Raw genomic sequence first — 14,348 nt, 5'->3', positions numbered from 1 at the left:
AGAACAATTAAGGCTCGCGGGGAGTGGTTGTTAGACCACAATGGGTTCATTTCGCATGAGTAGGAGATGTTTTGTATTTTGTGACTATGTGATAACATGCTTACATGACTAGATACATATGGGATTGGACTTTTGGGATGTTTGCGCCTATTAAATTCCTTGAGGTCTTATTAGAATGGTACTTTATAAATACTCATTCTACGAAGAATTCTTGGTCTTTCATGGGACGAATTTGATCACAAAAGGATAATCCGTATGTGCTTACGTGACTAAGTGCTTATGTAGAGTGGAATTGAATTATTTATATGATAGAAAATATATTAAATTGTTGTGGTCAAACGTGTGAGAGAGATCGCAGGCACATTTGAGATTATGTGCTGAATTGTTTATCTTGTTCCTTAATTAGGATGCCAGGAAGGGTTCAAACCCGTAGTGTTAGAGGTGGAAGGCGTGGTAGGGCTCGCAGGGGTGTGCATGGAGTACCGGCCCATGAGGTTTCGGTGCAACAAGAGGGGTTGGGCCAAGCTAATGTGCCGAGCAAGTGGGACAAGCAGAAATTCCAGGACAAGCGGGTCAAGTCGCAATTGGAGCCCTAGCCCAAGAAATGGCGGGGGCCTTGAGGAAGTCGATGAATATATTAAGGGCGGAGAACCAAGCTAGAGAGAACGCCGTAGCGACGAGGGCGAGCTTTCTCACTAGGGAGTTTTTACGGGCCAAACCAGATGAGTTCCATAGTGGCCCCGAGCCTAAGAAGGCGGATGAGTGGCTCGAGCAAACGGTGAAGACATTTGAGATGCTTCACATTGAAGACAGTGAGCTAAGAGTGACTCTTACGAGTTACTACCTCAAAGGAGATGCGAACCAATGGTGGAAGTACGCCAAGGGTCGAGTAGAGCCGACGTGGGAAGCATTTATGGTGGCTTTCCAAGATAAATATTTACCTCCCACTGTTAGGGAGAGGTTGAGGCAAGAATTTCAAGATCTCAAACAACTTAATATGTCCGTGGCCGAGTTTGAAGCGGCCTTCTCTAGTTTGTCCCGGTTTGCACCGGAGTTGGTGGCAACGGAAGAACACCGTTGCATTGAATTTGAGAAGAAGTTGAGAACCAAGATCTTGTTTAAGGTTGCTGGAAATATGATCCGGAACTATGACTGTCTTGTGGAAGTGACGGCACACGTAGAGATTACCGTGGAGGTCGAGGAGAAGAGAATTCGGAGTTCAAGGTCTAGGGGTCAAGGGTCATAGGGGGACTACAGACCCAACAAGAAGAGCAGGAGCACTTTTCCAAGTCAGTCTCAACCGCAGCAGTCTAGATCCACCTTCCCTTTGCCTAGTGCAGGCCCGGGGAAGAGTGCACTGAGTGGTTTTTCCTATTTTAAGTGTGGCCAACCAGGTCACAAAATCAAATGTATCACAATTGAAAAATTAGGGACTAAAATGACACAAATCCCAAACTACAGGGACTCTGTGTGATTCATCCAAATTAATCACCAACAAACAATCATCCACCAAAAAAATTTTGAGCAGGGAAATTATATGCAACATAAATGACTTGTTCGGCAATTCCTGTGCACCCATTTTTATTTTTAATTATTGTGTTTTGGATTTCTCTCACTCAAAATACATTTCTAAAATGTGAAGCTCTCCACACAAACACTAATTACCTACTTCCAATTACAATCTATAGACTCTATACCATAATAATTGCACCATTTACTAGTTTTAAATACATACAGCCACTTTAACTGGTACCACAATATTGGATCATTATATATATCCAAGCACAAAATGAATACAACAAGAGACAATACTAGAACAAACTCTTATTAGGTTGGTTTGCAGTTCTTCTCGCCTAGATCATCATGGCTGGAATATTTGCTCTGTTAACTATGCTTTTTTTGGCTTCCCTTATTACTGAAGCGTCTGTCCATGTCCTTGCATTATACGTATTTGAGGACGCAATTGTTGATGGAGGAAACACGCAGCCAACTCCACCACATGGCATTGATCTTAACACAACAATACCCATTCGCTGGACCAATGAAAAATTAATGCTGATTTCATTGGTAAACTTTGGATTCTTTTTATTATTGCTCTCTGTCTCTCTCTCTCTCTCTCTCCCCCTCCCTCCTTTTTTTCATGGTATTATACCCAGTGATCCCAGAAATATCCTCTTGTTTGCAGCAAGCTTCCTGGGATTGCCATTTCTTCCACCTTCCACAGACACTTCAGGATTGGAAATATCCAAAATTGATGTAAACTATGGACATGTTGGTTGTGGTTTATTGCGCCGAACTGGCCCTGTAATATAAATAACAACTTTTTTTTGTTCGAATTATTTTACTTCTCTATAAATGTACATGGTGATTGTATCAATTTGGATTTTAAATTTAATTTTAATTTTTGCAGAAGAATTGTTCTTTTGAAGATCAGATAGACCAATTTAATTTAACTGTGGCAAATAATCTTACAAAAGCATTCAACGAACAAGAACTTGTCGACAAGTTCTGTTTTTCTTGTTTCATTGGGCATAAATGACTACTCCTTCAACTATCTGTCCTCTATAAACGTACATGCTGATTGTATCAATTTTAATTTTAATTTTTGCAGAAAAATTGTTCTTTTGAAGATCAGATCGGCCAATTTAATTTAACCGTGCAAATGATCTTACAAAAGCCTTCAACGAACAAGAACTTGTCCAACATTTGACAAATTCTGTTTTTCTTGTTTCATTTGGCATAAATGACTACCCCTTCAACTATATGTCCTCCATAAATATACATGGTGATTGTATCAATTTTGCTTTTAATTTTAATTTTTGCAGAAGAATTGTTCTTTTGAAGATCAGATCGACCAATTTAATTTAACTGTGTCAAATGATCTTACAAAAGCATTCAACGAACAAGAACTTGTCCAACATCTGACAAGTTCTGTTTTTCTTGTTTCATTTGGCATAAATGACTACTCCTTCAACTATCTGTCCTCTATAAATGTACATGGTGATTGTATCATTTTTTATTTTAATTTTAATTTTAATTTTTGCAGAAGAATTGTTCTTTTGAAGATCAGATCGGCCAATTTAATTTAATTGTGGCAAATGATCTTACAAAAGCATTCAAAGAACAAGAACTTGTCCAACATTTGACAAGTTCCATTTTTCTTGTTTCATTTGGCATAAATGACTACTCCTTCAATGATCTGTCCTCTATAAATGTACATGGTTATTGTATCAATTTTGATTTTAATTTTAATTTTTGCAAAAGAATTGTTCTTTTGAAGATCAGATCGGCCAATTTAATTTAATTGTGGCAAATGATCTTACAAAAGCATTCAACGAACAAGAACTTGTCAAATATTTGACAAGTTCTGTTTTTCTTGTTTCATTTGGCATAAATGACTACTCCCCCAACTATCTGTCCTCTGGGGTTGTGAGCAAAATGGCACTCCAAGAATTCGCAAAAATACTTCTAAATGAAATGTCGATGGCATTGAAGGTAAAAAGTTAGTGAGTTTCAAATTTTCTCTAGTGTTTAGAGTACGTAGTATGAAGATATGTTAACAAAAATGCCATGTTTTGTAGACATTGTATAGATTGGGTGCTAGGAAATTTGTAGTTAAGAACATTTGGCCGTTGGGGTGCACTCCAAACTTTGTCAATCAGACCCTTGGGCAGTTTCTTGCAATGAAACTATCAACTAGCTGATCATTCCTTATAGTAACAGTCTTCCTAGCATGCTGAATGATTTACAATTTTATCTTACTGGTGATGCCTTTTCACACTCAAACGATTTCCTGTTCGTGACAGACTTGATGCAGAATTCGGGAAAATATGGGTATGGAAAACTACTCTTAAACTATGACATTTAGAAGCTTCATGTTTTCACACAAAATGTTGTTTCTGCAAAAATTAAAATTAAAATTAAAATAAAAAATGATACAATCACCATGTACATTTATAGAGGACAGATAGTTGAAGGAGTAGTCATTTATGCCAAATGAAACAAGAAAAACAGAACTTGTCAGATGTTGGACAAGTTCTTGTTCGTTGAATGCTTTTGTAAGATCATTTGACACAGTTAAATTAAATTGGTCGATCTGATCTTCAAAAGAACAATTCTTCTGCAAAAATTAAAATTAAAAGCAAAATTGATACAATCACCATGTATATTTATGGAGGACATATAGTTGAAGGGGTAGTCATTTATGCCAAATGAAACAAGAAAAACAGAATTTGTCAAATGTTGGACAAGTTCTTGTTCGTTGAAGGCTTTTGTAAGATCATTTGCACGGTTAAATTAAATTGGCCGATCTGATCTTCAAAAGAACAATTTTTCTGCAAAAATTAAAATTAAAATTGATACAATCAGCATGTACGTTTATAGAGGACAGATAGTTGAAGGAGTAGTCATTTATGCCCAATGAAACAAGAAAAACAGAACTTGTCGACAAGTTCTTGTTCGTTGAATGCTTTTGTAAGATTATTTGCCACAGTTAAATTAAATTGGTCTATCTGATCTTCAAAAGAACAATTCTTCTGCAAAAATTAAAATTAAATTTAAAATCCAAATTGATACAATCACCATGTACATTTATAGAGAAGTAAAATAATTCGAACAAAAAAAAGTTGTTATTTATATTACAGGGCCAGTTCGGCGCAATAAACCACAACCAACATGTCCATAGTTTACATCAATTTTGGATATTTCCAATCCTGAAGTGTCTGTGGAAGGTGGAAGAAATGGCAATCCCAGGAAGCTTGCTGCAAACAAGAGGATATTTCTGGGATCACTGGGTATAATACCATGAAAAAAAGGAGGGAGGGGGAGAGAGAGAGAGAGAGAGACAGAGAGCAATAATAAAAAGAATCCAAAGTTTACCAATGAAATCAGCATTAATTTTTCATTGGTCCAGCGAATGGGTATTGTTGTGTTAAGATCAATGCCATGTGGTGGAGTTGGCTGCGTGTTTCCTCCATCAACAATTGCGTCCTCAAATACGTATAATGCAAGGACATGGACAGACGCTTCAGTAATAAGGGAAGCCAAAAAAAGCATAGTTAACAGAGCAAATATTCCAGCCATGATGATCTAGGCGAGAAGAACTGCAAACCAACCTAATAAGAGTTTGTTCTAGTATTGTCTCTTGTTGTATTCATTTTGTGCTTGGATATATATAATGATCCAATATTGTGGTACCAGTTAAAGTGGCTGTATGTATTTAAAACTAGTAAATGGTGCAATTATTATGGTATAGAGTCTATAGATTGTAATTGGAAGTAGGTAATTAGTGTTTGTGTGGAGAGCTTCACATTTTAGAAATGTATTTTGAGTGAGAGAAATCCAAAACACAATAATTAAAAATAAAAATGGGTGCACAGGAATTGCCGAACAAGTCATTTATGTTGCATATAATTTCCCTGCTCAAAATTTTTTTGGTGGATGATTGTTTGTTGGTGATTAATTTGGATGAATCACACAGAGTCCCTGTAGTTTGGGATTTGTGTCATTTTAGTCCCTAATTTTTCAATTGTGATACATTTGATTTTGTGACCTGGTTGGCCACACTTAAAATAGGAAAAACCACTCAGTGCACTCTTCCCCGGGCCTGCACTAGGCAAAGGGAAGGTGGATCTAGACTGCTGCGGTTGAGACTGACTTGGAAAAGTGCTCCTGCTCTTCTTGTTGGGTCTGTAGTCCCCCTATGACCCTTGACCCCTAGACCTTGAACTCCGAATTCTCTTCTCCTCGACCTCCACGGTAATCTCTACGTGTGCCGTCACTTCCACAAGACAGTCATAGTTCCGGATCATATTTCCAGCAACCTTAAACAAGATCTTGGTTCTCAACTTCTTCTCAAATTCAATGCAACGGTGTTCTTCCGTTGCCACCAACTCCGGTGCAAACCGGGACAAACTAGAGAAGGCCGCTTCAAACTCGGCCACGGACATATTAAGTTGTTTGAGATCTTGAAATTCTTGCCTCAACCTCTCCCTAACAGTGGGAGGTAAATATTTATCTTGGAAAGCCACCATAAATGCTTCCCACGTCGGCTCTACTCGACCCTTGGCGTACTTCCACCATTGGTTCGCATCTCCTTTGAGGTAGTAACTCGTAAGAGTCACTCTTAGCTCACTGTCTTCAATGTGAAGCATCTCAAATGTCTTCACCGTTTGCTCGAGCCACTCATCCGCCTTCTTAGGCTCGGGGCCACTATGGAACTCATTTGGTTTGGCCCGTAAAAACTCCCTAGTGAGAAAGCTCGCCCTCGTCGCTACGGCGTTTTCTCTAGCTTGGTTCTCTGCCCTTAATATATTCATCGACTTCCTCAAGGCCCCCGCCATTTCTTGGGCTAGGGCTCCAATTGCGGCTTGACCCGCTTGTCCCGGAATTTCTGCTTGTCCCACTTGCTCGGCACATTAGCTTGGCCCAACCCCTCTTGTTGCACCGGAACCTCATGGGCCGGTACTCCATGCACACCCCTGCGAGCCCTACCACGCCTTCCACCTCTAACACTACGGGTTTGAACCCTTCCTGGCATCCTAATTAAGGAACAAGATAAACAATTCAGCACATAATCTCAAATGTGCCTGCGATCTCTCTCACACGTTTGACCACAACAATTTAATATATTTTCTATCATATAAACAATTCAATTCCACTCTACATAAGCACTTAGTCACGTAAGCACATACGGATTATCCTTTTGTGATCAAATTCGTCCCATGAAAGACCAAGAATTCTTCGAAGAATGAGTATTGATAAAGTACCATTCTAATAAGACCTCAAGGAATTTAATAGGCGCAAACATCCCAAAAGTCCAATCCCATACGTATCTAGTCATGTAAGCGTGTTATCACATAGTCACAAAATAAAAACATCTCCTACTCATGCGAAATGAACCCATTGTGGTCTAACAACCACTCCCCGCGAGCCTTAATTATTCAAACCCGGTAGCTCTGATACCAAGTTGTAACGCGTCAAAATTTCTTCAACATAATCTAGGTACATCAACTAACATTTATTATAGAATAATAGCAATTCCCAAATCATCATAACATTGATCATTAAAGTTAGTACAAAATAGTCCCATATGCAAATTATACATTCAATGATATGAAATACATGAATCTATAGCATGTAGAACGTAAAATCCAAAAATAAATAAAATGCCCTCAAGGGGCTTACATGTTTCAAGGCTTAAGCCCGGTTACACAAAATATGGTTTCTTGAACCCATACATATATAGCCCTTGGCTTACAAAAAAATAAATAAATAATATGGTCATAACAAAATAGAGCCTTGTGCTCTCAATACATACATCCACGTCCTAGTTTGGCGGATTCACCACATCTTTCTCTGCAGCAAAATCCCATAGGGGTGAGCATAAAGCCCAATAGAGAAATCCTTAACAAAGTATATACATTTTATACAAGCCTCATAAAAAGGAATGCATATGCCATGCTACTCTTTTGACGTGAAAATCAGATTATCATCTTTTGAGAATCCTTTTTGCTCAATGATATCTTGAAATCTCAGCAATGCATAAATTATCAATTTAATTCAAGGGGGGCGGTAAATACGACTCGGGTAATCTCTAGGTTGGTGTCTGCAAGTAGGCATAACTAGCACCACCAATACCCCACTTTACCGGTTGCTAATCAGAAGGGAAATGGTACTTCCTCCGTGCGTGTTTTCGGTCTCTCACCTCGGACACTCAGGCCAACTTAATCAATTCCATCTACACCTCCTCTCTTTACTTACCAACGTATTTATCCCAAAACATTTTAATAGTTTCATTTCACTACATTTCTTTCCCAATGCAAATGTTTTCAAATCTCAACTCAAAATTTGTATACCATGCAATAATAGAAATGCCAACGCAATATATATATATATATATATATATATATATGTATCGAGGCAAAATAATAATCCTCCATTGACAATATTTCCCACACAATTTATCAAATTTGATCACAAACTCCCATTCTCCTTTTCAATACGATTTCATCAATTATCATGTATGAATATATATATATATATATATATATATATATATCCAAGTGTTGCATCAATTCCATATTTCATGCGTTCTCATATATTTGTCATTTCATAACTACATATGTATATGCATTTAACAATAAATTCAAACAATGTCTCCAAATCCTCATACATCAAGAAAGTTACCATATTTGCAAATAATAATATGAAATTTCCACTCACTCTTTCATTTAACAGAAGAAAATCCATAGATTCTCAACATTTTCCAAAACCCCCAATTTCTAGGTTTTTCACCAAAACTAGACATTCCTTCATTTCTTAGTAAAACCTCACCAAAAACATCATTCTTAAGTCAATATGATTCAACTATTCAAGAAAATCTTTGAAAAGAAACAAGAGATGAATTCTTTTCCCTCTAGAGCCAAAAACTAAATTTCAAAACAATTAAAGAGGAAATCTCGAAATTAACCAAAACTTGAAAATATATATATATAACTCTAAGAAAAATCCCTACCTCATGTTCTTGGAGAGAAAAGTGTTGAAATCCCCAAAAATCAATGGTGACGAATCCCGATCTTCACCGCACACAATGTAACTCTCGTGGAGCTCTTCAACTTTGATGAAGGGACAAAGGGTAAAACTCTAATGGATTAAGGGAAATCAAAGTTTTGATCTTGTTTGGTGTAGGAAATGTAGAGAGGAGGAGGAGAAAAGGGTTTTTAAAGAGAGAGAGAGAGACATACAAAGTGATATACACACAGCCCAAGCTGGATTTTTTGGACACAGCCCGTCCCGTACGTACGACCCTCATCCCCGCACGTGCGGCTCTCCCAATCCCCACCTCCTCCCGCACCTGCATATAATGCAGTGTGCAAGCCCGGAATTCCTCAGATTCCCGCACGTGCGGCCCTAGTCTTCCAGCCCACAATTTCCTCGGCTCAATCCCCGGCACTCCGGACCAAACCCGCACCCTCTGAAACAAGTGAAACTCAACATCGGAGTAAACAAGAACGAAAATTTTGAAAAAAGAGATCCTCCGAACACAACAAACCCAAAGAGAATGATGAGTGAAGGGACGCACGATGTAGCCGGCCATCACAACCTTCCCATCATAGGAAATTTTGTCCCCGAAATTAAGGCTTGGTTTGGGGTACACTAAATAATACAAAAAGTCAAAAAGTCACTATCCTATTTAAGTCACATCATCTTATTTAAATCACATCACCTCTCTAACACATCACATCAAATCCAACCCAAACCCAACCCATATAAGCCAATAAGTCAAAAAGTGCACTTTTTTAGAATATCCCAAACCAACCCTAAATCAACTACTCAAAAAGAAAAGTTTCTAGCAATCACAACCATGCTATTACAATTTCAAACCGCAAAATGAATTCTCAACCTACATTTACTATTCTCATCATGATTACCACACTAACATTGACCATCCAAGATAAACATATGCATGGAGCTTTTCAATAAATTTAGTAACAACTCACAACTTCTTCATGCTTGAAACAATAATGTACATAACAACACGTACTTAACAATTTCAATACATTTCCCCTCAACGCTAGGGAATAAGACTAATGAAAAACAACTCAAGCATGTTCAAATACATCTGGATACTTAGAGCGGACTTCTGCGTCCCGCTCCCACGTTGCTTCCTCAACCCCATAGTGTCTCCACAGCACCTTTACTAATGGTATAGTTTTACCCCGTAGCACTTGCTCCCGGGTATCTAGTATTTGGACCGGTCGCTCTTCGTAAGAGGCATCCTCGTCTACCTTCAAATCAACCCAATCAAGCACATGAGAAGGGTCGGGCTCATACTTCCTAGGCATAGACACATGGAACACATTGTGATCTCTCGAAAGTTGTGGCGGTAAAGCCAACCGATACGCCACTTTCCCAATTCTTTCCATTATCTCGAAAGGCCCAATAAACCTCGGAGACAACTTACCACTCTTATCGAATCTCATCAAACCCTGTCTTGGTGAGATCTTAAGGAACACATGGTCACCAACTTCGAAAGATAAAGGTCGTCTCCTCTTATCAGCATAACTTTTCTGTGGGTTTTGAGCCGTAGCTAACCTCTTTCGAATGAGGGCAACCTTCTCAGTTGTCTCTCTAATAATTTCGGGGCCCAACAGCGGTGCATCACCTACCTCGACCCAACAAACCGGTGATCTACAAGGTCGGCCATACAATGCCTCAAATGGTGCCGTCTCGATGCTAGCTTGGTAACTATTGTTATAGGCAAACTCAATCAACGGTAAGTGCCTCTCCCAAGACTCCTTGAAATCCAGGACGCAAGCTCTAAGCATGTCCTCCAAAATCTGAATAGCATGCTTCGTCTGTCCATCGGTTTGAGGGTGGTAAGCGGTGCTAAAAGTCAACTTAGTTCCCAACACCTCTAGAAGGCTTTGCCACAACCGGGAGGTAAAACGAGAATCTTTGTCCGATACAATGGTTACGGGAACTCCATGAAGTCGAACTATCTCTCTAATGTACAACTTTGCCAAGTACTCAATTGAGTCGCCGGTACGCATCGGAATGAAATGCGTAGAGTTAGTCAACCTATCAACAATCGCCCAAACGGCATCCTTGCCTCGCTGTGTTCTAGGAAGCCCAACTATGAAATCCATGGTGACGTGCTCCCATTTTCACTTAGTTATCGGTAAGCGTTGTAGCAAACCCTCTGGTCTCTAGTGTTCGGCCTTCACTTGTTGACAAGTAAGACAATTTGATACAAATAAAGCGACATCCCACTTCATGCCCCTCCACCAAAACTGACGACTAAGATCATGATACACTTTGGTGCCTCCCCGGATCAATGCGTGAGTGATGGAACTCCCGAAGTACTTCTCTACAAGATTCTGGTACAAACAAACGGTCTAGATAACGTACACTTAGATCCGAGTGAATGTTCAAACCCTTCTCTTCCTTCTCTTTGGAGAATTGTCATTGAATGTGAAGGAGATTTGGATTTCTACGTTAAGGACTTGTAGCAATAATGGATAGAAAGGTGGGCATGGAGTGTATGAGGGTTGTTTTTAAGTATTAAGGGAACTTGAACTTTGAGGTTATGGAGTTATAAGAAGTGTAATTAGTAAAAAGGAAATTGGAAATCAAAAGAGGAATATTAAAATGAAAATTAAATGAGGAATATTTTGAAATTGGTTAAAAAATTTAAAATGATGCTGTTCTTTAAATATATTTGTTTTCAAAAAGGATTTATGGTTTTTCTGATGATAATAGATAATTTTTATGGCTGGAAGTTTTCCTTAAATGTTCAAGTAAATTTTGAGAAAAATGTACTCTACGTATGATATTTTGAAATTACAAGACGTCACCTTACTACATGGTATCACCCTATACGCATGATCATTTCTATCTATAAAATGGTTATTGTTTTAGAACTTTGAGATTCCTACTGGGCATTACTGCTCATCCCTCGTCGTTTTACCTTTTTTTTTAAGAAGAGAATTCAGATTCATTAGTTGAAGAGTTAAGAAGTGCATGTGTCTCTTATGTGCAATTTCATCGTAGGTGTGAAAGAAGTAAGTATTGTACATTGATATTTGTAGCTTCGTAGCTGAAGCTTGGCATGTATTATTGCTATTGTTGTATTCATTGAGAGAGAACATGTGTTATTATGTTTCTATTACTCAAGGGTAAATGATATTTGTTAAAAAAAGAAAAAAAAAAAGAGGACCTAAATTAAAGGCGTTTGGTAATGTTTCCGAGTAATTAAAAATTGGGGCGTGACACTTTCATTCACATCTGTGAGTCCTTGATATGGTTATATAAACTATTTATTGAGTCCCTCTCATCTGTTATTGAGTCCCTTCGAGCTCGCAGAATTTTTTAGATGATTATTTTTTTTTAGTCAGATACATTGTGTTTTCTCCTTTGTTATTGAGTTTATTTATTCCTTTATTTATTTTGTTTGTGTGCTTTGGTTTTTGTTCCATTGTGAATAGCATTTACATAGCCAAATTTTGTGTTTGTGTGCTCTCATCCAATACTTCTCTTGCACCAGGTTTATGCAAAAGCCTATATAACAATGCTTGCAATAATATCAAAACCACTACTGTAATTAGTAAATTACTTAGAACAATGCTTGCAATAATATCTAATTCCCATATTGATGCTAAGGGAATTAAAAGAAACAATACAAAACCTTGATAGATATTCTATCACTATGGACATGTTTGAGGGTTGAGTAACAACACCCATGAAAAGAACAATAAATAGTGAGTTAGAACATAGCAATAACTTAAAAATAAATAAACAAAAATAAAAGCCATCAAGTAAGGTGATACCCTCAATTTCAGAGCTCAGTTTGTCTAGAAAGTTGTTGATGTTTACCTCCCTTAAAAATTCATTGATTGGCTCTGGATGAAAGTCTTGATCCATAAGAATCTTGTTTTTGCCTCTGGCCTCATTTTCATGAATGCTCAAATAGAATGAGTTCCCAAAGGTGTGGGAATGTTCTCTCACTCCAATTTATTAAAGTCATGCCACTGAAGAAATGTTTTCTCACTCAAGGAATGTTTAGGGAAAGCTTTGAGTAACTTAAAATTTGTTATTGAAAATTGAAACAAATTGTTTATGTTGGTTGTTGATTTATATATATACTAGCGTATGTCCGTGCCTGAAGGCATAATGTAAATAATGTTATGATTAGAATATAATTGTAATCAACACTATTTAAATTTATTTTTTAATTTGATAAATTCACAAATTTATTATAAAATTTTGAAGTTCTCACCAAACTCCTCACGAAAACTCGCTTTTGCTTATATAATATATAGCTAGATAGATGTTTCTGAGTTTGTTTGATGGTGGGTCACCAAAGCTGAACAATGGTTGTTTGCCTATGCCATTTTCTCGGTATAGAAACAGGGATTTTAAAAAAATAAAGTAATAGTATAATGATGTTGGCTGGTTTTGTTTTTGATTAAATAGTATAATGATGTTTAATAGTGTTGTTTTTTATTGCAGTGGTTCCTGTTGTAATTTTTTTTTTCCGTTTAAATTTTTTTCGATTAAAGGCATTGTAGTTTGGTTTCATATTTTGTTTATGGGTGGATTTGAATAGTTTGAACTATTTGATTGTTTTATTATTTATTAATTTTTTTTGCAGCTGCTGTTCTCAGGGTAGAGGTGGCAGTCCACCTAATCAATTTAGATTCAGTTTTGGAACTAAAATTTGACAATATTATATGTTATGTTATGTGATGTGTATGTGTGTGTTTGCCCAGGAATCTGTTATGTTATGTGATGTTGTGTGTGAGTGTGTGTTTGACAGTATGTGATGGTTTCGATGGCTTCTACTGGGAATCAAATTTTTTTTTTTTTAATCTAAATTTTGTTTTTTTTTTTTTTTTTGTTGTGGCAATGGGTTGGCTGCTTCCCATGAGCAAATTAAATGGATTTAAAAGGTTGGTTTCATATTTTGCTTATGGGTGGATTTCAATGGTTTGAGCTATTTGATTGTTTTATTTATTTATTTATTTTGCAGCTGCTGGTCTTAGCATTTCAGTGCACCATGTTAACCGATTAAAGGTATCCAAATTCTTTAGGAGGATGCTTGGCTTCCATTGAGAATTAAATTGTTGAATCTGTTTGTTGTTTACGATTTTTTTTTTTTTAAATTTAATTTTGTTATTTTAAGTTATTGAAATAAATTTACTCATTTCTAATATTGTTAAATTTACTAATTTCTTATGGCATGTTTGTTTATGTAGTGTTGATTGAATTTTTTCCCCTTCAATTTCTCTATGGATAACTGAAAGAGGAGTGCAGAGAAGTTGGGCATAATTGTTTGTGATTCTTTATGGTTTTGATTTCATTTATATGAATATGAATTAGGTTACTATGAGATGACATAAGTCTTTTTCAATGAAATGAGTTTCTATGAATGGGTGACTTCTATTTGTTTTTCTGCTCTAAGATGAGATGAGTCTTTTTTTATGAATGGATCTTCAATGTTCAAAAATTGTCACTCAGTGTGGAAGGTTGAAACAGTGATTGTGCTTAATTGCTATTTAATACCTTCAGCTTGGTTTGCTTATTCATATGTTCATAGAAATGATTTTTCATGCTTTTTGGCACTCACATTTGTGGATTGAAATGTCACAGTTGTTTGGTTACTAATTGATAGTCGTAAAGAGCATGCATTTGTCTATTCACTCTCAAATTGGCCCCTCTATAAAACATGTATATTCAAATTGGTGAATCAAACAGTCGGAGTTGGATCTTATTTTTAATAACAAACAATGGGCAATTTTTAGGGGGTTGATTTTGGATAATGGAGCTTGCTTACTTATATTTTCTAT

The 14,348-nt window shown here is 37.0% G+C and overlaps 1 protein-coding gene and 1 long non-coding RNA gene across 45 annotated transcripts in view; one reads left to right on the top strand and one right to left on the bottom strand.

Annotated features, from left to right (window-relative positions):
* Window positions 1-14,348, top strand: part of LOC114299797 (uncharacterized) — an 87,462-nt gene that overhangs the window by 29,648 nt on the left and 43,466 nt on the right. For 12 of the 44 annotated variants that reach the window (XR_014344014.1, XR_014344013.1, XR_014344012.1 and 9 more), the window contains 2 exons: window positions 13,154-13,451; window positions 13,532-13,575. The exons of 14 other annotated variants lie outside the window; for them this stretch is intronic. The gene's annotated coding sequence lies outside the window, so the exon portion shown is untranslated. Of the gene's footprint in view, window positions 1-406; window positions 1,565-1,921; window positions 2,841-13,153; window positions 13,452-13,531; window positions 13,576-14,348 lie in introns of those variants that run through there. 18 more of the 44 variants (XR_014344018.1, XR_014344017.1, XR_014344019.1 and 15 more) reach the window with 7 other exon arrangements.
* Window positions 4,516-7,267, bottom strand: LOC114309131 (uncharacterized). Its single transcript, XR_003645688.2, has 2 exons — window positions 4,879-7,267; window positions 4,516-4,760 (listed from the first exon to the last, which is right to left on the bottom strand). It is a non-coding gene; the product is annotated as an uncharacterized LOC114309131 (long non-coding RNA).

The sequence above is a fragment of the Camellia sinensis genome, chromosome 11 (genome assembly GCF_055761805.1).
Source record: "Camellia sinensis isolate YWXY chromosome 11, ASM5576180v1, whole genome shotgun sequence".
NCBI classification, from domain to species: domain Eukaryota; kingdom Viridiplantae; phylum Streptophyta; class Magnoliopsida; order Ericales; family Theaceae; genus Camellia; species Camellia sinensis.
Note: the sequence above shows the minus strand (reverse complement) of the source record. Positions and strands in the feature narration are given on the sequence as shown.